At 40.1% G+C, this 23363-nt stretch overlaps 1 protein-coding gene across 2 annotated transcripts in view; it reads left to right on the top strand.

Annotated features, from left to right (window-relative positions):
- The first annotated feature begins 2510 nt into the window (after window positions 1-2510).
- PLCZ1 (phospholipase C zeta 1) overlaps window positions 2511-23363 on the top strand; it is a 218035-nt gene continuing 197182 nt past the window's right edge. For both annotated transcript variants that reach the window (XM_047866881.1, XM_047866889.1), the window contains exon 1: window positions 2511-2767. The gene's annotated coding sequence lies outside the window, so the exon portion shown is untranslated. The remainder of the gene's footprint in view (window positions 2768-23363) is intronic.

Raw genomic sequence — 23363 nt, 5'->3', positions numbered from 1 at the left:
TGTGTCCTTCCTTCGAAGCCATTGTTTCCTTGTTGATTTTTTGATTAGATGATCTGTTCATTGCTGTGAGTAGGGTGTTGAAACCCCCTACTATCATGGTATTATTATCAATGAGTTTCTTTGGTTTGTGATTAATTGATTTGTATATTTGGGTGCTTTCACATTTGGTGCATAAATGCTTACAATTGTTAGCTCTTCTTGGTGGATAGACGCCTTAATTATGATATGCCTTTCTTCATCTCTTGTTACAGTCTTTATTTTAAAGTCTAGATTGTCTGATAGAAGTATGGCTACTCTGGCTTTCTTTTGGAGACCATTAGCATGATAGATGTTTCTCCATCCCCTTACTTTCAATCTGAAGGTGACTTTAGGTCTAAGTGGGTCTCTTGTAAACAGCATATAGATGTATCTTATTTCTTATCCATTCTGTTACCGTATGTCTTTTGATTGGAGCATTTAGTACATTGATGTTTAGCGTGAGTACTAAAAGATAGGAATTTATTGCCATTATGTTGCTTGTAGAGTTGGAGTTTCTGGTGGTGTTCTCTGGTCCTTTTTAGTCTTCGTTGCTTTTGGTCTTTATTTTTTTATTTTTTATTTATTTTTTTGTCTTTTTCATCTTTTCTCCCCTCAGAGAGTCCTCTTTAAAATTTCTTGCAGGGCTGGTTTAGTGGTCACAAACTCCTTTAATTTTTGTTTGTCTGGGAAACTTTTTATCTATCCTTCTATTTTGAATGATAGCCTTGCTGGATAAAGAATTCTTGGCTGCATATTTTTCTGGTTCAGCACATTGAATATATCCTGCCACTATTTTCTGGCCTGCCAAGTTTCTGTGCATAGGTTTGCTGCAAACCTGATCTGTCTTCCCTAGTAAGTTAAGGACTTATTTTCCCTTGTTGCTTTCATGATTCTCTCCTTGCCTGAGTATTTTGTGAATTTGGCTATGATATGCCTTGTTGATTGTGTTGTTTTTGATGAATCTAATAGGAGTTCTCTGTGCTTCCCGAATTTTGATATCTGTGTCTTTCCCCAGGTTATGAAAGTTTTCCACTATGATTTGCTCACACCACACTCCTACCCCTATTTCTCTCTCTTCCTCCTCTGGGACCCCCCCTATGATTCTGATGTTGTTCCTTTTTAATGAGTCACTGATTTCTTTAATTTTTAAATTGTGCTCTTTTGCCATAATTTCCCTCTTTTCTTATGCTTCATGATTTTCCATAAGTTTGTCCTCTATATTGCCAATTCTCTGCTCTGCCTCATACCTCCTTGCTGCTGTGACCTCCATTCGAGATTGCAGCTCAGTTATAGCATTTTTTATTTCATCCTGACTAGCTTTTACTTCTTTTATCTCCACAGAAAGGGATTCTCATCTGACTCCAGCTAGTATTCTTATTATCCTGATTCTAAATTCTGGTGCAGACATCTTGCTTCTATCTGTGTTGGTTAAGTGCCTGGCTTTCATTTCTTCCTGCTCTTTCTTTTGGGGTGAATTACTTTGTTTCATCATTTTGAAAGGAGAAAAGAATTAATGAGGTAAAAAAATTAAAATTAAAAAATTAAAATTGAGAAAATATTAAAATTAAAAAATTAAAAACAAACACACACACACAAAAATGGAATAAATGATGCTAGATCCTAGGTGTGTTTTTGTCTGGGTGTTGGAAGGGCTTGATAGGTTAGAGAAAAAATGGGAAAGAGAAAAAAGGAAATCATTTGAAAATTTGAAAGAATGAATACACTGAAGTAGACTAAAATGAAATGATGGAAGTAAAATAGAATTTGAAAAAATTTACACAAAGGTAAAAAATATAGTAGAAAAAATTTAAAGAAAAATATTTTTAATAAAAATTGAAAATAAAAACGAATTTTTCTCTTTCTATATTCAAGAAAAAGAAAAGAAATGAAAAAGAAAAAAGAAAAAAAGAAAAAAAGAAAGAAAGCAAATTGAATAGATGGACCGGCGAACAGACTGAAATATGACGGAAATCACTTTGTTTTCCCCTGGAAGTCAAACTATGAAGCACTTTATAGCCCATAAACTAAGCAGGTGGAGAGACTTGTGTTCCTGAAGAGTGAGGCTCCGTTTTCCACTAGATGGCGCTGCTTAGCTTACTGGGAGTAATTGTTGTGGCACCTGTAGGTGCATATGCGCACGCGCGGTAGCAGTAAAAATGGCGTCACCCAGCTACCCATTCTGTTCTCCCGGATCAGCAATCGCGCACCCGCCCTGTGTCTTCGGCTTCCGTCCACTACCTGCTTTTATACAGTTCATGACCAAGCCCTAGGCAGCACCTCCCTCCTGACTTTGTCTGAGATGCGGCTGCCTTCCCAGACCCTCCACTTCCGAGGGATTGCGGCTTTGACCCACTCCACCTCTCTGTGGGAGGGTCTCACCGCGCAATGACCTGGTGCCAGCCACACCCAGGAACATTTGTGAGTCTGCTGCTGCCGATGCCCAGAGACTGCAGCCAGGTGCCAGCCTGGCCCAGAAAAAGTTCGCGAGATAGTGTAGCAGCAGCGTTTCAGGAATTATGGAAAATCACAACACACGTCTGGCACCAGGCTTCACCCTTAAAGACCTTGTTCCAGCACCAGCGAATGTGGTTGCTCTCCCGGGTCCACTGGGGCCTTGCGTTTGGGGGACCCACACAACCTTTACCAGGTGTCATCCCAGCAGAGGAACCGCCTCTCCCCATGTGGCCTGAAGAGCCTGGGACTCCACTCTGCTCCTGAGGATTCGCCCTTCCCACCAGAGCACCACCAGGTATTGAGCTGCGGAGTTTCAGACTCTGCGCTCCCCCTGTTTATAGTCTTAAAGGAATTTGAACCCTCTCCTTTCTCCTTTCCCCCTTTTTAGTTCAGTCCCTGCGGCTGTTTCCACTTTCTCTGCAGCTGCTTTTGGGGAGGGGTTCTTTTCCTGTATTGTCTCCACTGTTTCCGTTGTCCTCTCTCCATCTGCAAAAGCACCTCCCTCCCTGCTCTCTGCCACTTCTTTCTCACCCAGTTCACCTCTCCATGCCGTGTATCTGCTGAGTTCTGTGGTTCAGGTTGTGCAGATTGTTGTGTTAATCCTCAGATCAGTTTTCTAGGTGTGCAGGATGGTTAGTGTTGGTCTGGCTGCATTTCGTGGACGTGAGACACACAAAAAACTTCCATACTGTTCCCAGGAGCTGCTTCTTTGAAGGAGTTACAAAACTGATAAACCCCTAGCCAGATTGATCAAAAGAAAAAGGAAAGGACCCAAGTAAATAAAATCAAGAATGAAAGAGGAGAGATCACAACCAGCACCCCTAAAGCACTGTCTTTTAAATTGTGGCCCCCAACATAGACTGAATGTTTCTTGCTATGGATACAGTAGTGAATAAGTCATTATAGTTCTACCTTCATTGATCCTAGTTGCCCAGTTGACAAGACAATTAAATGAACAATTGAAAGTGGGGGAAGTATTGGACTTTAATAGAAAATGTACAGGGGTGCCTGGGTGGCTCAGTCGGTTAAGCATCCGACTTGATTTCAGCTGAGGCCATGATCTCCCAGTCTGTGGGATTGAGCCCTGTATTGGCCTCCTCACTGACAGCACAGAGCCTGCTTGGGATTCTCTCTCTCTCTCTCTCTCTCTCTCTCTCCATCTCTCTCTTCCCCTCTCTCTTTGCCCTTCTCCTGCTCGTGCTGAGTCTCTCTCTCTTTCAAAATAAGTAAATAAACATTTAAGAAATGTACACATTTTATGGGAGTTAATAACAATAGCATCAGCTATTTAAAAAATGTAATCTTCACAATGACTCTTAAAAATGCATAACTATCACCTCCTTCCCATTTTTTTTATGTATGAGGAAACCAAGACTTAGAGAGGTTGAAGTAACTTGTTCAAGATTACATAGTTTATGTACCCAAGTGCCATAAGGTCTGCAGCTTATTTTCAGATGGTTTGGCCCAAGGGCAGTGTTGGTTTGTTTTGGCATGTATCAGTACCTCTATCTCTATATGTTATCAGTGTGTCAAACAATTAACTGCTTAGTGTACTTTTCTTTCAAATTTACAAGGGACTATAAAGATCTCCAAAATTGAAAGAAAGGGTACATGACAGGTAAGTGTCAGGATTCAAATCTGAATCTAATACCAAACACACATACTTAACCACTTGGCTACAGCCATCTTGTTGTAGGTGGTCTCCTCATTCTCCTGGCACAGTTACCATTTTATATGGGGAAACAGGAACAACATATATGGAAGAATGTTTCATTGTTGAGGCCTCTGTCAGAACTGTTTTCACTGAGTTGGATTTTTGTGTTGTAATCACAGCTTTCATTAAGAAACTCTTACACAGGGGTGCCTGAGTGGCTCAGTCAGTTGAGCATCCAACTTTGGCTCAGGTCATGATCTCACGGTTGATGGGTTTGAACCCCGTGTTGGATTCTGTGCTGACAGCTCGGAGCCTGGAGCCAGCTTTGGGTTCTGTGTCTCCCTCTCTTTCTGCCCCTCCCCCACTTGTGCTCTGTCTCTCTCAAAAAATGAATAAACATTAAAAAAATTAAAAAAAGAAACTCTTACACAAAGCAGTGTCATTAAACTTATTCCTGAAAATGTCTTGTCTGCCACAACCCTCAGGGACCCTTATGTGGGGGACAGGAACTTTTCTCCCTTGTTCTTGATTCCATGTGGAGGAAGCTATAAGGTGTCACACTCCTCACAAGTCTTTGCCCCTCACTTGGAGGAATGAGTAAATCAGATTGGTGATTTAGGAAGGAAGAACTGGGCAAGGGTTAGGCTCATTCTCTTCTTCTTTTTGGAAGTGAGTCTATCCATAAAATGTGCCCTCAGCCATTTTATATGGGGAAACAGAGAGCCAGCCGCCCTCTACCATTCTGGAAGCTGAGTGGTAGAGGGGTAGGCCATGCCTCCACTGGAGGCCACTGGGCAAGGACTGGCTGGGAGAGTCTATCCAATCCTGGGTTCAGTTTTTAAGCTCACTTGTCTACTGATGTAAGTCACGTCAAGCATCAGCTCTATCAGTGATAGTGTTATTTTATCTTCATGGCCTTAGCTTTTGCTCCTTTCTTCTAATTTCTCAATTGCTACAAAACCTGAGTGCAAAGAACGTTGCTATTTATTGAGCCTCTTAGATACTCTATTAACAGCAACATTCATATTTTGGATATTAAGAACTGTGGAATATATGTCTCCCTTTTCATTTTCTTCATTATATTGTTCACAATCAAATTTTTACCAAATCAGAATATTTATATATGATTTTACAGTCTACCTATGTTTTATTCCTCCCTGATATTGTGTTTGTATTTTAATTTGTATTTTCTGTAGTTCCAATTTTTTTAAATTTACAATAAACCATTTTGTTATATGTGTGCTCTATATGCCACCTCAAATATTTCTGTGGAAGTAGGCGAAGTTTAAATCATGTAATATTTCCACGATGTACTGACAGGCCTTAGAAACTGGCTGCATGGAGAAAAGGAAGGGGAGAAGTGAATTGGAAGTGATTCAAAATCTCATGTAAGTGACTATAAAAAGATGGCATCACTGTGAGACGTCACCATTTCACAGATGTCAGGTGAGTTTTCAAATGAACAAGGGACGTCTGAGTGAAATACCTAGCAGACAGGGCAAAGCTCAGGAGGTGCTCAGGCAAATGGGAAAATGATACCAAACTGCTAAAAAATGTATGCGAGGGTGAACACACACACACACACACGCACACACACACACACATGACACATTTATACTCATTCTTTGCAGGAATCTCCATGTTGGTAGAAAAAAAGAGAAAGGAACACTGGAGAACAAAATGAGAGAATCAGACAAAGAAGGAGGAGAAAGTAACGTTGCCAACCACAGGAACGAGCAGGTAGTAGACACATAAATACTGCGTGTTTTGACAACTGCAAAAGAAAGTTTTAGGAGAGTGATGATTATGAGCCCGTGATGACTAGGCAACGATTTCTTTGAAACATTTATTTTAGCTTTTGTTAATTGGTTTACCCCATCCAAAAATATTTATACAGGGCCTAGTATAATACTATATAACTTAGGCTTTGTGCATAACAGGCACTAAATGCAGAATTCGATGGATGAATGTCAGTAGCTGGGGTGGTTTTCCCCACAAGGCTCGCCCTTAAATTGGAAGGCTGACTGTGAATGTACAGTTTGCGGGTGGGTGTGTCAGCTGGAGTGTGTGAGCAGAAGGTACGTAGCTAAGCTGGCCCCTCTCCTGGATGATTAAATAAGAAGCAACCAATTCTGTGGTATCCACATCTACACTAAGAACCCTGTCCTTTACAGGCATATTGTTCAATTTGCTTAGCAAGAATTTCTTTGATTTCAGTCTGGGGGTAAATGTTCCCGCTGCCAGTCGCTTCGCACACGCGGGAGTGGAAGCTAGTGGGGGACGGGGCGGAGGGGAGCTGACCCGTGCAGACATTCTGTAGACGGTCCTTTGATTGCTCAGCTGCTTTCTGCCCACTTCCCGCTCTGATTCCTGAGTTTGGAGCTTCTCTGGAGCTGGGCTGGCAGGAATGGCTTCCACTTCCACTGCAGCCTTCTCCTCTGCTTGTTCTTGCCGGCAGCCTGTCTCCCCACGTTCTCTTATTCCATCTGCACAATTCTACCTGCTTTCTATTTTCTAGAAATCATTCAGATCCTTGCTCTGGTAATGGCATTCCTTCCTCTTGAGGTTGCTAAAAATGTATTCTCTTCTTAATTTTTTGCAGTAATTGTTGTTGTTTCAGTGATCTTTGCAGGAAGGGGTCATCGATGTACGTGTTCAGTCTGCCATCTTGAACTGCAGGTCAATTCTCAAGTTAAAAATATATCGCCAGGACCTTCACCTTGCTATTGTTTTCCTTGTGAGCATTTGAAATGTCTTTATTTCCCAAACTGCATTTATGATGATCAATTACTTATGATGATAAAAAATAAATCCCCTAAAAATTTATTGTTTCTAAGGGCTAAAGTGTCTGATCAGCAAAAATAAACTATGCATCAAACTGAATTGATACAATTCTGTGAAAGGACATTTTTTTTATTTTTAATTTTTTTTAATGTTTCTTTTTGAGAGGGAGAGAGAGAGCACAATTCGGGAAGGGGCATTGAGAGAGAGAGGCTCCAGGCTCTGAGCTGTCCGCACAGAGCCCAATGGAGGGCTTGAACCCATGAACCATGAGATCATGACCTCAGCTGAAGCCAGACTTTCAACTGACTGAGCCACCCAGGCACCCCAAGGACAAGAAATTTGATATTTTTTCTTTTCTTTTCTTTCTTTTTAAAAAAATGTTTTGAAGTTTATTTATTTATTTTGAGAAAGAGAGAGAAAAAGAGCACTAGCAGGCTAGAGGCAGAGAGGGTGGGGAGAGAGAGAGACTCCCAAGCAGGATCCTCACTGTCAGTGCAGAGCCCAATGTGGGGCTAGAACTCTCGGACAGTGAGATCATGACCCAAGCTGAAATCAAGAGTTGGGCGCTTAATTGACTGAGCCACCCAGGAGCCCCTGATGTTTTTATTTTATAATGCAGTTATTTTGTAGGGAAATATATTATTAATGTCAAGAGCTGATATAGATATTTCAAATATTTACCAAACAATAACACTCTCCTAGACTTTGGATGTACTGGTGAGCAAAATAGATGCCGATAGATGCCTGCTCTCAACGCATTTATAGACTAGTGGGAGAGAAAAGCATTAAATATATACAAGCATAAATAAAGTTGTGATATGTCTTTCAAAGGAAAAGTGTAGGTAACTATGAGGAAGAATAATAAGGGGAGCCTAATTTAGTTTGGAGGAGCAGGAAAAATTCTCTTTAGGGAAGTAATAGTTAAGAAGAAGCCTGAGATATTAGCTAGGCAGAATAGCAGGGGGAATATTGGAGGTGACAGAACAGCAGGCCAGGTGCCCAGTGTGAGAGGATGGGGCCAAGAATGGGGAAGAGTGGCCTAAGATGAGACTGGAGAGAAGGGTAGAGACCAAGTCAAAATCCTGCAGAGTCTTAGATTATACCCTAAGAGCTATTGAAAGGTTTTACCCTTGGCAATAACTTGATCTGATTTGAACTTTTAAAAGTTTGCTCTTAATAGTTTTGTGAAGAACAAACTGGTAAGTTAGTGCTATTGCAGTAGTGCAGGTGAGAGATGATGGTGGCACGGCTAGAAAATGGCCACGGACACTGGAAGAGGTAGATGAGATATTGAGATAGATTGAATTGAGCTGTATATACGTTGTGCTTGAATTGATAGAACTTAGTGATAGTTGTGGTGGGTTGAGGAAAGGGAGGTGTTCTGGATGACTTCTAAGTTTCTTATTTGGGCGACTGGTGAGATTGAAGTGCCACTTACTGAGATGAAGGATAGAGAATGAGGATGAATTTTGGGGACAAAAATTAAGAGTTCAGCTTCTAATTTTTACTTGGAAGAGACAGAAAGACCCAAGTAGAAATATCAAGAAGGCAGTTGTTTATGAGGATCTGGACTCAGAAATGAGATCCTGGCTGGAGACATAAATTTGGAAACTGTCATCACATAGATGTTATTTAATACAACAGGAATGGAGGATATCAGGGAGAAAGAGAGAGAGAGAAAAAGAGGAAGGCCCAAGACTAAGCCCTGAGGACCTCAACATTCAGAGGTTGGATATAAGAGAAGATGCTCTGAGAATTTGAAAAGAGGCAGAGAGGTAGAGAAAAAACAAAACAAAACAAACAAACAAACAACCCAAAACAGGTGAGTCGATGTCTTTCCAAGAGAAGAGAGTATTTTAAGAAGGGAGAAATAAATGATATTTCGCTCCCCCTTAGAATATTCTTAAGAGACCTTCTAAGTTCAAAGATCCACATGACCTTTTTCCTGTAAAAGTTAAAGATGAAGTGAAATCACATTCTAACACCAGGGACAGAGACTCTGGGGGGTGGAGCTGGGCCAGTGGGCAGGTGCTCTTAGTGGTGTGTGTATGCTAGCTTAACATACTTACGACGATGAGCTTCGTGTAGGGTTTTAACATATGGTTTGTTAGATCAGCATTGTGGCCAAAGATTACTTTTGTAGTTCTGCAAGTGTAAAAGAAAATGTTAGGTTGAATCATATGACATTGTCATTTGTATGGTAAAAAATGGTCAAATGTATGGCTCAACCTAGTACTTGATATGTGCCTTGCAGTTTATTCTGGAAGCAGCTCCTGGTCATTGTTCAAGTAGTCTCAGTTACTGTGAGCTATGATGCATTAACTTGCATTAAGTTTGATTTTACTTTGTAGTACTGAACATGATATTTTGAATTTTTATCTTCTTTTGCACTTTTTTTGTTAAATGGTTTCAGACAGCTCTACAGAAGGAACTTAATCCAGAATATAGTGAACAGTGTCCAAGTTTTACATGTCCTCCACTATGGCTTTCAATAGATCTAAGATGTAAATGTATTGTGTTTCATAGAAACTCATCCTGTTTTTCACAGTTATTTTCCAGTTTTTTCTTAAGGAATGAAAGAAATAGCTCAGAAAGATTCCTGTGGCTATCTTGAAGGATACTAGCTATCCTTTTATTACTCTTGTTAGGCCAAATGACCTTCAGCTATGTTATTAAGAATTTCATAAGAGAGCAAATTTCCAGTGCTTAATGGTGGTCTACTAAAAGGTCTTCATTCTTGAGCAGAATCAGCTATTATGTAGTTTAATTTATCTTTAAGCTTAACTGAGGCTGGCATTGTTTTTTGGCTGACAGGTTAATAATTTCTGAAAATTGTGAATAGAATCCATGCTCATTAAGATTAGGTATTTTATATATGGATGCATATGTGAGAAAAAAAGAATTTAGCATTTTGTTATTGCTGTAAATAAGTGATATTCTAAGTCACAAAGTTTGAGTTATTTTTACTTACGTGCACATGTTTTAAATTTGAAAACTATTATTGAGAAATAAATTGAAATTGAAGTTAGCAAGGACCTATTAGTTTTTTTGCTTATAATATAGACAACACATTTGGAAAACAAACATAGATTTAGCATTCACAATCTAGGGACTCTGAAATGATACACACGGTTGCATTTTCTCGAGATTGTGCATGTAGTATCTTTCAGAAGATTAGGAAAACAGAGAAGAGAATAAAGGAAATCAAAACCCCTTGTACTTTTGCTGCCAAGAAAATAAACCCTATTGATGCTATGGTGTGTTTTCTTTCCACAGATATGACAGAATGTGACGGTTTAGACTGTCCTTATTTATTTAGTTTTGTCTTTGCTTTGCTGCAAATGAAAGATAGTATGCAGCTATTTCTTCTTATCTTCTGGAAGGGGTTGAAGAAGAAACTTTCCTTACATTCAAGAAAAGAGAAGTGTGTTTTTAATTGTTAAAGATATGGATTGTGGGTTTAATGGACCTTCTGGGTCATTATCAAAGATAAGAGGAGTGTAAGTTTTGAGGAGGAATGGGGTGCCACTGAAGAAAGCCGGAAGGGAACAGATAAGCTGGGGGAACACGTGGCATGGGAGGGTGAGTAGAGAGGATGAGTAAGAGATGTATGTATTAAGATGGGAACTTTTGTTCAGGAAAGGAGAGGACTTAATTTCTGAGAAGCGTCAGAGGAGTGGACCTGACAAAGTGATGCTGTGAAGGGCATTATTTACCTTACTGGGACATACAATGGACCTGAGTGCCCATGGCTAACAGCCTCTCCGAGCCTCCCAGAGCTCACAGCAAGTGCTGGAGCAGCTTTTCTCTCTTTCCAGTGGGGCCAGAGAAGGGTTTGTTTTGTTTATATTTGGCATCTCATTCATTGTGCAGCAGGACTGATCTTGTTCATGCCACAAGATGTTGCTCTCTGTCCCTGCTTGGCTGTCCCATGTGGACATCTCTCCAGCAATGGCCTGGGAGTCTTTCTTCGTTTGGGTTCTTCTAGATGTAAATCCTGATATTGATATTAGAGTAAAAGAAATATATCTGAGGATGATTCTAGGACCTGGTAAGAAGGTGGGAAGGTGAAATAGGGGAAAGGCAACAGACAATAAAGGGAAAAAATTAGAAAATGAAGCAAGTTACCCCTGGATAACTGGAAGTCACTGAGGAACTCTAGGAAGCTGTGTAGAACACACACCTCAGAGTTCTCACCTCCAATGTAGAAGGAACTGTAACATTTGTACCCCAATTCCCTTTAGTCATTGGTTGCTGATCCTGGGGGTGGTTGTTAATTTTCTGACACTTCTGATTTGTCTTGTGTGTGGACAAAAAGATTCTGGCTACGAGGCAGAGCCACTGGATAGTTGGAAGTCAGATGCAGGCACTACACTGGTGAAGTCTGAAGATGTACATGTGGGGCACCATCAGCATTCACTATAGTCTGCCCCTTGCACCACGGAGGCCACTCGTCATTCCTGATTAGTTCATTGCATCCTGTCATTGATTCTTCAAGGTGGTGGCTAGCCATGAATTCTAAAAAAAAAAAAATGTCAACAGATGTCTTGAGCTCTAAACATAACATTGTCTGTATCAAGTACCCTTCAAGGTCCACTTACTTTGTCTCTTGCTGTGTTTTCCCTCACACACAAACGAGGATTTCTAGTCCAGCTGACCTTCCAGGTATAAGAGAAGTAAGCACAAACTCTAAATAATTTACTGGGGCCAGTAGTGAGAAGGGCCACTCTTACTGTCATCTTTTGGTACCCTAGCTATTAAATCCTAGCTACTGAAATGGAGCAGTAGGTAATGGTCATTGGTCAAAAGTATATTTTGCACCCCAACCTCTAGGGTATCAGGCCTTAGCTGTCACCTCTGCTGTGCCTTTAAATTGCTGTTCAGTCACCCTAATAGGTCAACAATGTTTGGCATGAAGTGTATGGTAGGACCAGCGGGTCTCATGGACATGTACTCAGTGACACATCTCTTTCACCATAAAGTTCCTAGGCAATGGTTTGTAGGATCTCCTTACAACAAATTAGACACTTTGTGAGCTCCTCGATCAGGTGTTGGCTGAGGCACTGCAAGAAGGAAAGGCAAATCCATCCTTGGAGTATGTATCAATTTTAGTGAAGACCAGTTTCTGGCCCCAGCAAAATAGAAATCCAATGTAATCAACTGTCATCAAGCAATTGATTGGTTTCCTCAAAAGATGATACTATATAGAAGTTTTGACATCAGTTTCTGTTGTGGACAGGTGGGACATTCAGCAGTGGCAGTAGGTAGATCAGCTTTCATGATATGGAACCCACCATGTTGGTTCCATGTAGTCTCCATTCTTGCCACATGGCTAGTTCATTTGTGGGCCCACTGTACAAGCACTGAGCTGGTTGGTTACAGACATTGATCTCCATTGGTTAAGTCATTCAATGCACCTCAGTGTTTAGAGCCACTTTCAGTGGAAAATACTTTCTTGCGGGCATTTTTTTTAAATATATCAGACCCGCACACTTATGTCCCACTTCTGTAGGTCTATATTCATCCTCATTCCTCAGATCTCAAAGCCTCCAGTCTTCTGATTTTTTTAAATACAATGATTCAACAATTTTACACAATACTTAGTGCTTACCATGGTAAATGTAGTCACCATCTCTCACCAAACCATGCTATTACCATCTTATTGACTATATTCTTTACGATATACTTTTCATCTCTGTGACTCAGTTATTTTTTGACTGGAAGTTTGTACCTCTTAATCCTCTCCAATCTTCCAATCTTGCAACTTCCTGGCCTCTGAGTTATGAGCTAAGCTATCTGCCAATGCCTTGAGAATACAAATATATCTTACCTCAGGCCACCTATCACATCTAGGTAATATAATATAATATAATATAATATAATATAATATAATATAACAAAAAAGCTTAAAAAAAACTAAAAAAATATTACATAAGGAGTATAGTCATATCACATGAAGTCTAATTAAAAATATGTTTTTTTAGGTGCCAGCAGCAGTTTCATCTTCAAATTAGGAGTCAAGTTATATTCCTTTATTGACAATTTTAGGAAATTAAAAAGCATTACAAAATGTTGATAAACACCTCTTTTATGGCTATCTATGGATAGTTTTGAATCCACAGACTTATAGTGCACCCCATATTTTAAAAAATGCAAAATGCAAATGGAAGTCCGGATTTAATATGTATGTACGTACTCCATTATCCAGGAGGGTTCACTTTACCGCCCTGCTTGCTGCCGCGCCATCTGTGTGAGTGCTCTGATAGACAAATTACTTCCCATCCCGGGCCTCCATCACTTGTATGGAGTAGTGCTTAAGAAATAATTGCTTTGGGGATCTCAAAGTACTCAGACCTAATGAAGTCTTCTTGCACCTTCTGAAGCAGTCACAGGGCTTGTTACTGAGGTACCAAAAGATTAATTTAAAGCTTTGGAGGAAGTAAAAATGTATGACCAGGGCAGGACTCAGATGCAAGCTGAGTTTTGCCACACCCAACACGATCAACCTATTTATAGACTCATTCGGTGGGCATAATTGGACGTTCCTAATTTCTTATACGTGGAGATGGTGTGGGGTAGGGTTTCCAGGTAGCAGTGGACAAGGTGAGGGAGCGCTATAGGGTAAATAGCACATGGCATACATGGCATGACATGGCAAACCTTTAGAAACTTAATTCCCTGAAAGAATAGGCCAAGAAAAGGGCACCTCATAATATACATTGAAGCAGCCTTGCAGGTGCATACAGTGTGCACTGAAGGAGCTCAGAGGGGCTCAAGAGCATAAAGTGACTGTTTAATACAGGCTCTGTGACCCTTCCCTATCCCTGATTCTTGCATGGCATTTCAAGCAGGTTTCATAGTTTTAAAGTTATCTTTTCAATAACTTAGTGTTTTAAATAACTTTAGTGTTTTAGCACTGAAATCCCAGTTTTGTCAAGTAATCACATAACCCCTGTCTAGTCCATTGTTGTACAAAAATAAAGAATAAACCCACTGTTCTTCAAATTCATTTTCCCAGCTCAAGCCTGCTTCAGGTTTATAAGCCTGCAGTGGAAGAGGTGGCTGTGGTCAACTTTTTGCTCTTGTCAATGTGTTTTCTTCCCCCTGTGAAGCTACTTCCTCTGACACCTCCAGAGCTGGCCCAGTCAGGAAGCAGCTCAGGAGGAGAGGGGCTGTTTTATAAAGTTTATGCAAGTGTAATCTGTGGATGGGTCCCTCGGGATTTTGTGCTTGTGTGGTTTCTGGTTCTTTTTCTCCTCCAGCTGTGGCTCTCTTTTCTGTGGCTCCCAGAATGTGGGCAGCCTCTCTTCCAGATGGAAGTAACAAATCCCCCCTACCCTGGGCTCTGGGTATATTGTGCTAGGCAGACCTTCTCTACTTGTTGAGGCCTCTGTCCTTTCCAAGTAGTCTAGGGTCAACTTTCTTTAAAAATTACCACAAATCTGCTTCCTACAGCAGAGTCTGTGTCTAGTCTCCAGAGAGATCCACATCTTTCCTGGATTTGAAGCAGTGCAGCTCACTCTCAGTACAACCCCGTCTCTTCAAACCATCACCTTTTCCTTCAGTTTTACCTGGTGGCAATGAGTTTTTTTTTCAGAGTTGAGGGGACACATGTCAGACTTTTCTGGAAGTTCTCATCTGGCTTGAGGAAATGAAGATCCATACCCCTCCTCATTACTAAGGAAAGGAGAGAAGAGATGCCACTGTGGCCCAACAGTTTGCTTCAAACGAAACAATTTCTCTGGTGTCTTCACTCTATAAATCCTTGAGAGAAATAGGCTAACAAGTGACAGACTGGCTTTATAGTTCTTAGTATGCCCTACATTTACTAGTGCTCTAGACTCTCACTTGAGGATTGTGATACTACTCAGCACTCATGTTGTTCTTGGTCTTTGGGAACTGAGCTGCAACTGAGGTAAGTCTAATTTGAAGTACCAATCATCTGAGATAAGTCTACCACCCCATTTCCTGTGCTTCGGAGTCAGATGGGCACAGGTTTGAGTGCAGGCTCTCCTGTGTGTACCTGAGCAATGTTGGGCACATAACTTAATCTCTTTCAGTTTCAGTTCTTCTGTACAAAGGGGAAAACAATACTTCTCAGATATGGGTTTGTCCATGAGTGGGAATGCACAGTGTATGAACTCAATGTAGGGGGCTCATAGGTGTTGACATGATGATGATGGTGGCTCGATTCCCTTAGGTTCCTGAGTACCTTCCTGCCTCTACCTGCTAACAAGCCAAAGCTACAGTCATTGATTAGATCTCTGCCTACAGTTATCCCTGCAGCTCTCCACTTTTGGAGTGGTGGAAATGCCAGGGTAATGGCAGGATGGCACTCCTAAGCATCTTCATCCCTCAGTGGAAACTTCGGAAGAGATGAAAACAAGTAGGAGGTGGTCATTCTGGTCATTCTTTTCTCTAGTTCTTCATGTCATATGCCTATTGGCATTGAAATGTTGGAGGAGTCAGCTCTACTGTCTCCTCTCCCCAGTCACATTCTATCTTCAGCCTCCCTTGCCCATCAGGAAAGGTGTTCAAGGAAACCCAGGCTTGTGGCAGAGTGCCAGGCAGTCTCTGCTTGCAGGGAAATTTGATGTGGCAGCTCTAACTTATTGTCCTTGCAGTTACCCTGCATATGCCAGAGAAAAGGGCTTTGTAAATAAGTGCGAGGAGCTGATAGCAAAAATTTCAGACTGCACTGCAGAGCTTCTAACACTATTATAGGGCACTGATTTAGTATTGGCTCACAGAAATGAAGGCTACCTTGAGTACTGAATTACCATGTCCCCAGGGCAATCTTTGGCATTCTACCCAGGCTGCTAACCAAGTCCTCCATGCTTCATTTATGGGATCTGACACTATCACAGACTCCAGCAATATAGCTGCAGGCTCTAGTAAACTCCTAAATTAAAAGTCAACTCAGTCAAGGATATTTTGATGTCCAGGGATTTGTATGCAGCTCCCATTAGGATTTGTGCCCAAGTAACTTCTGACTTGCTGAAATGAATGCAGAGCCTTCTATCTTAGCTCTATGTTTTTGCATAGACATTTTTCAAAGCTGCGATGAGAGTTTCATGTAGGTCAATCACTTTAAGAATGCTTCATTTTTGTGCAAGAGGCATATTACATATGTAAGGCACTCGTCTGCAGAAAGCGTAAAAATACTCCACTGAAAATAAACTATTCTTTTTGGTTTTGTGCTGTATATTTTATATTCTAACAGAGTGCACCTAACATGTAGCCATTGTGGAAAAGAGAGAGGGCAGACGTGTTAATGAAGCAGTCATGGATAAAATTGAGGTTGCCAGAGAGGGTTTTTTTTCATGGATCTAGATGGTTCATAGATTAGGTGGTTGATCAGAAGCTACCATTTAAATTTTTTTTTTCAACGTTTTTTATTTATTTTTGGGACAGAGAGAGACAGAGCATGAACGGGGGAGGGGCAGAGAGAGAGGGAGACACAGAATCTGAAACAGGCTCCAGGCTCTGAGCCATCAGCCCAGAGCCCGACGCAGGGCTTGAACTCACGGACCGCGAGATCGTGACCTGGCTGAAGTCGGATGCTTAACCGACTGCGCCACCCAGGCGCCCCTGGAAGCTACCATTTAATTGCAGTAGTACTATGGTAACAAAAATTGGTGGCATGCCAACCTGTTGACAAGAGTTTTAAAAATAATGTACTCTTCAGAGCATTGCAACCAACTACAGTTTTTATTGGTTCATTTTTTCAACCTCTCCCATGACATGCAATTTAGATTGGAGTATTGTCCCAGTTACTCAGCAGTGATGTGTAATCAATATGCTCACCGGCCACTCAGTCATGTGTGAGAAAACCACATTTAGAGGCTTTGGTCTTACAACATTTGGTCAGCTAGCAACTTACAGAAATGGTAAAAAAGAAAAGAGAATAGCAAAAACAAAAATAGAGGCAGACCTTCTGGAGCTTTTGTTTTTTTGTTGGCATTTTACATATGCCAGATTCTTCTCTTATACTGTGCTGTGCTTAGAAAAGGTAAATGGTTTCGAAAACAGAACTTAGCATGAGTTCTGTTGTTTAAATTTCAATCCATAGGTGAAACAAGTCATTTTTAAAAAATCTTCTCCCCTACTGCAAATTATGGCATATGATTAAAAAAATTCTAGTCGTAACATAAAATCACAAACCAATTAAGGCTGCTAATTAAGAATCTCAACATCAGGGTAGACGTTGAACTAAAAACTATAGGACTGGAAGGAATCTCAGAGAACATCTTTTTCTTATCTTTGTCCCCATTCTGTCAAAGAGAACACAGAGACCTTAAGAGATGTGGTAGCTGTCCCAGTTCATGGTGCAAGATGACCATCACCTTATGCTATGGCTTTCTGATTCATTTCATCCAATGGTAGAATTTCTGAACTGTGAGAAGCCAGTATGGAAATATTTTTGGGAGCAAAGCAGGATGAAGAGAGGTACACTGTTTCTAAAATTCTTGTGTGGCATTGAGCAAAATAGCCAAGGAAACCTTCTAAAAGAAGAACAAGGGTGAAGGTAGAGGAAGGGAGGGTATATATACATGCCATTTTATAGAGCTGTGTCTATCTATCATCTGCCTATCTATCTATTTCAATGTTTTTAAGGATATTTCCCTGTCAATAATAGTAAAAGTGTTGAGATAAACTGAATGTCCACCAATAGGTGGTGAATTGACTGGGTCATGGCACCAACATGAAATAGGATATAATACAGTTGTGAAGAAAACTATGAGGTAGCTCTTGTGTCCTGAAGTAGAAAAACCTTTAAGAAATATAGTGAAGGATAAAAGGCAGAGTTCAGAACATTGTGTATAGTTGGTACCCTTTTTTCCTTTTTTGTAGATTGGCAAGGGCTGGGGGAGAATATATATCTGTATTCACTTGCTTATGCATAAAAAAAACTTTAGAATTACTGATAAGAAAGTAATTATAATGGTTTTGTGTGACAGGTGGCAGAAGATGAGGAACTGGGAGGGTGGGGAAGGGTGTAGGAAGAAATGTTTTCACTATGAGAAACAGGGAAGGGCGCCTGGGTGGCTCAGTCGGTTGTGTCCAGCTCTTGATATCAGCTCAGGTCATGATCTCATGGTTTGTGATATCTAAGCCCTGTGTTGGGCTCTGTACTGACAGCATGGAGCCTGCTCGGGATTCTCTCTCTCCCTCTCTCTCTTCCCCTCCCCTGCCCGTGTATGCACTTTCTCTCTCTCTCAAAACAAACAAACATTTAAAAAGCATTAAAAAAAGAAACAGGGAAATGTATTACCTTTTCAAATAACTAAATGTCAAAAAGAAAAAAAAAATATTAGAAGGAAAAAAAATACCACTGACCTTCTGCATGAGTCAGGGTTCCAACAGAGAAACAGAACTGTAGAATATGTATACAGAGTTTTATTGCAAGAAATTGGCGGTGGGAGCTGGTTAGGCAGGTCTGAAATCTGTGGATCAGGTTGTCAGGAAGAGGTGCCTGGAAACTCTCTGACAGGGGCTGATGCTGTAGAATTTCTTCTCCCTCAGGGAAACCTCAGTTCTGCTCTCTTAACCTTTCAACTGATTGCATCAAGCCAACTTAGATGATGGAGGATAGTTGTCTTTATTTAAAGTCAACTGATTGTAGATGTTAACCATATCTAAAAGATACCTTCATAGCAATACCTAGATTAGCGTTTGATTGAAAAACAGGGCACTAGAACCTCGCCAAGTTGACACATAAAACTAACCATCACACTCTACTTCTGAAATCCAGTTTGGGATCAAAGAAATGGCAAGGTTTGAACATATATTAAATGTGACCAAAAAAGCCATTACTTTTCTTGGATTTTCTGGGATAATCCTGGGTCAGATATATTTTATCAAGATGCTATTGATGCTATTGATTGTAAGACACACTATTATTTTTTGTGCCACCAATAAAGAAAAAGCCACCAGTTAAACTGACATGCTGTTGATTGATTGCATAACACATTTCAGTGATGTTAAAATAATAAAACTATATGTATATTTGAATTCACGAAAATACACTCTACTCTGTGTTCTTGTTAGATCATGTGCAGCTATATCAATGTGTCAGAGCAGTATATTTCAATTTTGATTCAGAAAATGTGATCATATTACACATAACACATTTTATGCTTTACACATATTACACATAATGCTGTCTGGCTCAGGATCTCCAAATTAGCCCCGTCTACAATCTATAGAAGTGTCTCCAAAGGTGAGTTGGGGTTGAGAGGCTTTTCAGATGGAGAGTGGAGAGTGACAAGAGAGTTCTTCCTACTCTCCCTCCTCCACACCCACCCCTAAGCAGGCAGGCTGACAACAGTAGTCTATGGCATTTTTTGTCTCTGTGCAGAGAATAATTCTAGCCGATCACTGGCACATTGGCTTTTCCCACTTCATTTTCTTCCTCTTTGACACTCAGATACTGCGGGGAGAGGCCAATAAGAAACATTTCACATGGTAAGCCTCTTTGAGCTGCTTTGAGGCTATTGTATACACCTATAAAAGATTGCTTTTATCTCATGATAACTACAGGAATGTCCAATTTTCATTCAGTGATTTTGGAAGAATACTAGCTCCCACTTTAGCTTAACTTTAGGACATAAGGATGACAAAGTCAGCCAATTTAAATAAAAAAAGTTCTGTGATTCTAGCCAGTGGGAAAGGAAATAACATCTGGAACCCAAATGAGTTGTCATTATTGGCTGCAGTGACCTACAAGCCTCAAGGAAGTGGGTGGTCAGTTCTCTCCATTTTTCCAGGGCCAAATTTTCACTTGCTTACAAATTGAAGCTCTTACATGCAGCAAATGTTTGAATATTATATCCTTGAACGTAGCCTACTATTTGTATAAAACTGGTTCTGATCTTAAAGCAGTCAAACTGGTCTTAAAGGGGCCGAAAAGATGTATCAGAACCACGCATTGTTTACTATAACTCACTAACCTTGCTGTACTCTGTTTTACTACATTTTATGGAATCCACAAAGAAATCTTGGTTTGGGGCTCAACAAAGGAAAAATGGTGGTGACTGCCTTTAACAGTCGATTAGTGTGAATACAGATCTCTAAAAACATCACCCCAGTTTTATTCAAACTGGCAGTAAAAGTATAAAAAAGGACAAAAATACAAAAACAGCAGAATCACTTACTGAATTTTATTTCTAAAACTCTACATATACTTATGTTGTTTAAAAAGATGGCAACAAACTTTTTGTGCTTTGAAATTTGCCTCTTTCTTTATTGGTTTTCTTTCATGGAAAAAATAAACTATAAACAATTTTAATGCTAAGTTTCCTCCCTGATTTGTCAACCACTGGAGATATTATTGTAGACATAATGTTAAAAAAAGGAAACAAAATCCTGTAAGAAGCAGTAATAAGTACACCTCAAACATTGAGTGCTTCTGAGAACAGCTGTTAATATCTATTGTGTTGAAAACCCACTTAAAATGTACAGGTATATACAATAGCCTCAAAGCAGCTCAAGGAGCCTATTGTGTCTAATGTACAAGTCATCTGAATGCATAAAGATCTGTGCCTCAAAAATATATTTTATGTGAAAGGCATTTGGAAAAAAAAGAGGAAAAAATAATGGCTAAGGGTCCAAGGTTCTCCTATATGAAAGAGGAAAAAGTCATTTAGAAGAGAACCTAGGAGCTGATGAACTTTGCCATATTTTCATTATTTTTGACAAAATCCTCCCATGATGCCTCTGATGCTATTGTCAAATCTTATTTTAACTCCTATCTCCGAAAATATGGTTCTGGAATGTGCACAGCATAGGAGATAAAATCATGAGTGGGCTCTTTAAAGTGCACTGTGACTTGAAAAGGCAGAGCACTTATTTGATGGAGACATTTAGTGAGCATCTTCTATGTATAAGACATTGACTTTGGCCTGTGCAGGATGCAAACATGAATAAGGCACAGTTCCTGCCCTTGTAAGGTTTATAGAAGAGAAAAGAGAGAAAACTGTAAAAATAATTACTCAATGTGCTGAAAATAAGTTATACAAATGAAAGCAGTGGGTGTAATACTTCCTTATGAATTCAGCTCCTTCCTCTTTTCAGACTTGAAAGCTGGTCACAAACCTAATCTCACTTTCCTCTCTCACACTGTGAATGTAATGTTCTTTGTTTTGGAGTTCTCCGTTTGTAGAATCTGAATTCCAAGTAACACTTGCTTATTTCTCCCAGTTTCCAGCAGTGCTTTGAGAACAAATGGGTGGACTTCTAATTAAATGAATGTGTGAGAAAGGATCTTCTTCATATCTTCCTACTTAAGGGATTCTTTTCAACAAAAGCTAACACTACTATCTTCTTCTCTCATAAGAATTGATGCCAACATTTGCATCAGTTACCATCTGACTCTTTTCCACAGTTGTAGAGATCACATTAGGTTTTGAATCTAGGGTTCCTTTAAAAAAAAAAAGAAAATGTGGAGAAGAAATGGGTAAGTGGTTCCTTTCAATTAATTTATTAGGAATGATTCAGCTAGTTTTCTGTTACCTATTAATGGAGTCAGATGTAAGATGGTGGCGTCCATCTGAAGCCTTCCAGAATGTTGTTGTGGTGAAGGCAGGGGAGGGCAGAGCGCCAGCAGGCATGCGCAGCACCTGCAAGATGCACGGCGGCATCACGGGGAGATTAGATTCTGGGGTGGGACAGACTTGAAACTTGCCCAGTTAGTTGTGCATCTTGGACATTTAAGTTCTTTGGACCTCATTTTCCCGATCCACGAAAAACTGGTTTAAAACCTACCGTTGTTGAAACTGTTAAATGGCACAACACGCCATGTAGGACGGGTTCCATATGTGTTTCATGGAATCTGGTACATAGGGAGTACTCAATAAATGCTCATTCCTCTCCTAGGCCAGAGGGAGAATTCTGGAAAGAAAAAGGGTGAAGAAAATGCTAAGGGTAAAAGGAAGGAAGAATGAAAGATAGAGTCTATTGTGTGACTGGAGGTGGCCCTAATTTTGAGTATTTATTCACTATGGAAATTTGGTATTGTCTAAGAAAATAATTATTCTTTCTTCAAGGTTGTAGGTAGGTGAATGGAAAGACCATTAGATTGGGGTTTAGGAGACTTGGGTTGTAGGATCAGCTCCCTCTGGGCAAATCCCTGAACTTCATTGGGACTCCATTCCACCATTTGTTAAATGAAGATTTCATTTAGATGATCTCTTCCAGTCTTAAGATCCTTGATGAAATTTTAAGATGAAAATAACTATGAACCAGCTTAATGTATTTCATCTAAATCTAATCTTTTAAAGGTCAAGAATAAGTTTGAGGAAATTTTATTTACAAAGAGACTATTTACAATGGTGCAGTGTTAATATCATAAAAACAGTGAGTAGTTGCAATCCCTAGGCCTGAAGCTGGGGTGGGGGATACAGAAAAAGAGTCTTGTAGAGACCTCTTTGAGAAGAATATGACCTTGGGCCAAGGACACGGCAATTGTTACTGTTATTCTAAATCCAACTGGAAGCCTTAACAATGTAGGCCCTACCAGTTAGGTCTTGGGATGGGGAACGGGGTGGTAGAAGGGAAGAGTAGATATGGAAGGGAAATGGAAGACGTCTGGCATAGATCTAGATTTGGACTGGAATCTTAAATGAACCTTTGTTTTGTAACAGTAGAGGAAACCCCAAGACACTGCTGCTGCAATTAGCTTGTGCTTCTGTAGAACTTGTAGATGTGAAGACAGTCTTCACAAGGCAGAGGCCCTTGATGTGTCAATATCTCACTTGTCTCCACTCTGAACACATTCTATCTATCCTAGTTTAGCTCTAGCAAGAGCCCTGAAATGTTCAGAGTATCAGACAGGTCTGAAACACATAATCATTAGTCTGATCCATGAGCCAACAATATATAAAATATATTTAGCTATTATACGAGGGATATGGAGCCTGTCAGATTGCACTGAGAGTTCTACTCAAATTGTACTAGAAACTAAAGAGGGCAGGTATTTTGCCTCCAGCAAAGTAAGTTTTATTCTGATGTTCTATATCCTCACGGCCCTTTTGGTTACCTTTGAGGAAAATAAATAATTACCAATAATTGCGGGTTGTCCATGTACCAAACATTGTTCATACTTCACACTTGAGGTGAAATAAAAATGATGTCAGTTTCTTCTAGCTTGTAGGAGTGGGTCAGTAAGACTGTTTGGGAGGTTTTTTCCTATTAAGTGAAACATTTGGAAATATAAGAAGACATGTTCGCTGTCCCTCACTCTGGGAGAGAGGGTAAAAGAAAAATTTACATAGAGTCCAGTGGGCTTTCTTAGAGGAAGGGGTATGAGAACTTTCTTTCAGATATTTGAAATTAGGGATATGGGTCTTCAAGCTTTGTTATCAAGAAAAAGTGGGTTGAATAGTGGAGTAGTGTCCCCCCAAATCCCTGTCTTCTGGAAACTCAAAATGCATGATCTTATTTGGAAGTAAGT

The sequence above is a fragment of the Prionailurus viverrinus genome, chromosome B4 (genome assembly GCF_022837055.1).
Source record: "Prionailurus viverrinus isolate Anna chromosome B4, UM_Priviv_1.0, whole genome shotgun sequence".
NCBI classification, from domain to species: Eukaryota; Metazoa; Chordata; class Mammalia; order Carnivora; family Felidae; genus Prionailurus; species Prionailurus viverrinus.
This window is presented reverse-complemented; position numbering and strand designations above follow the sequence as displayed.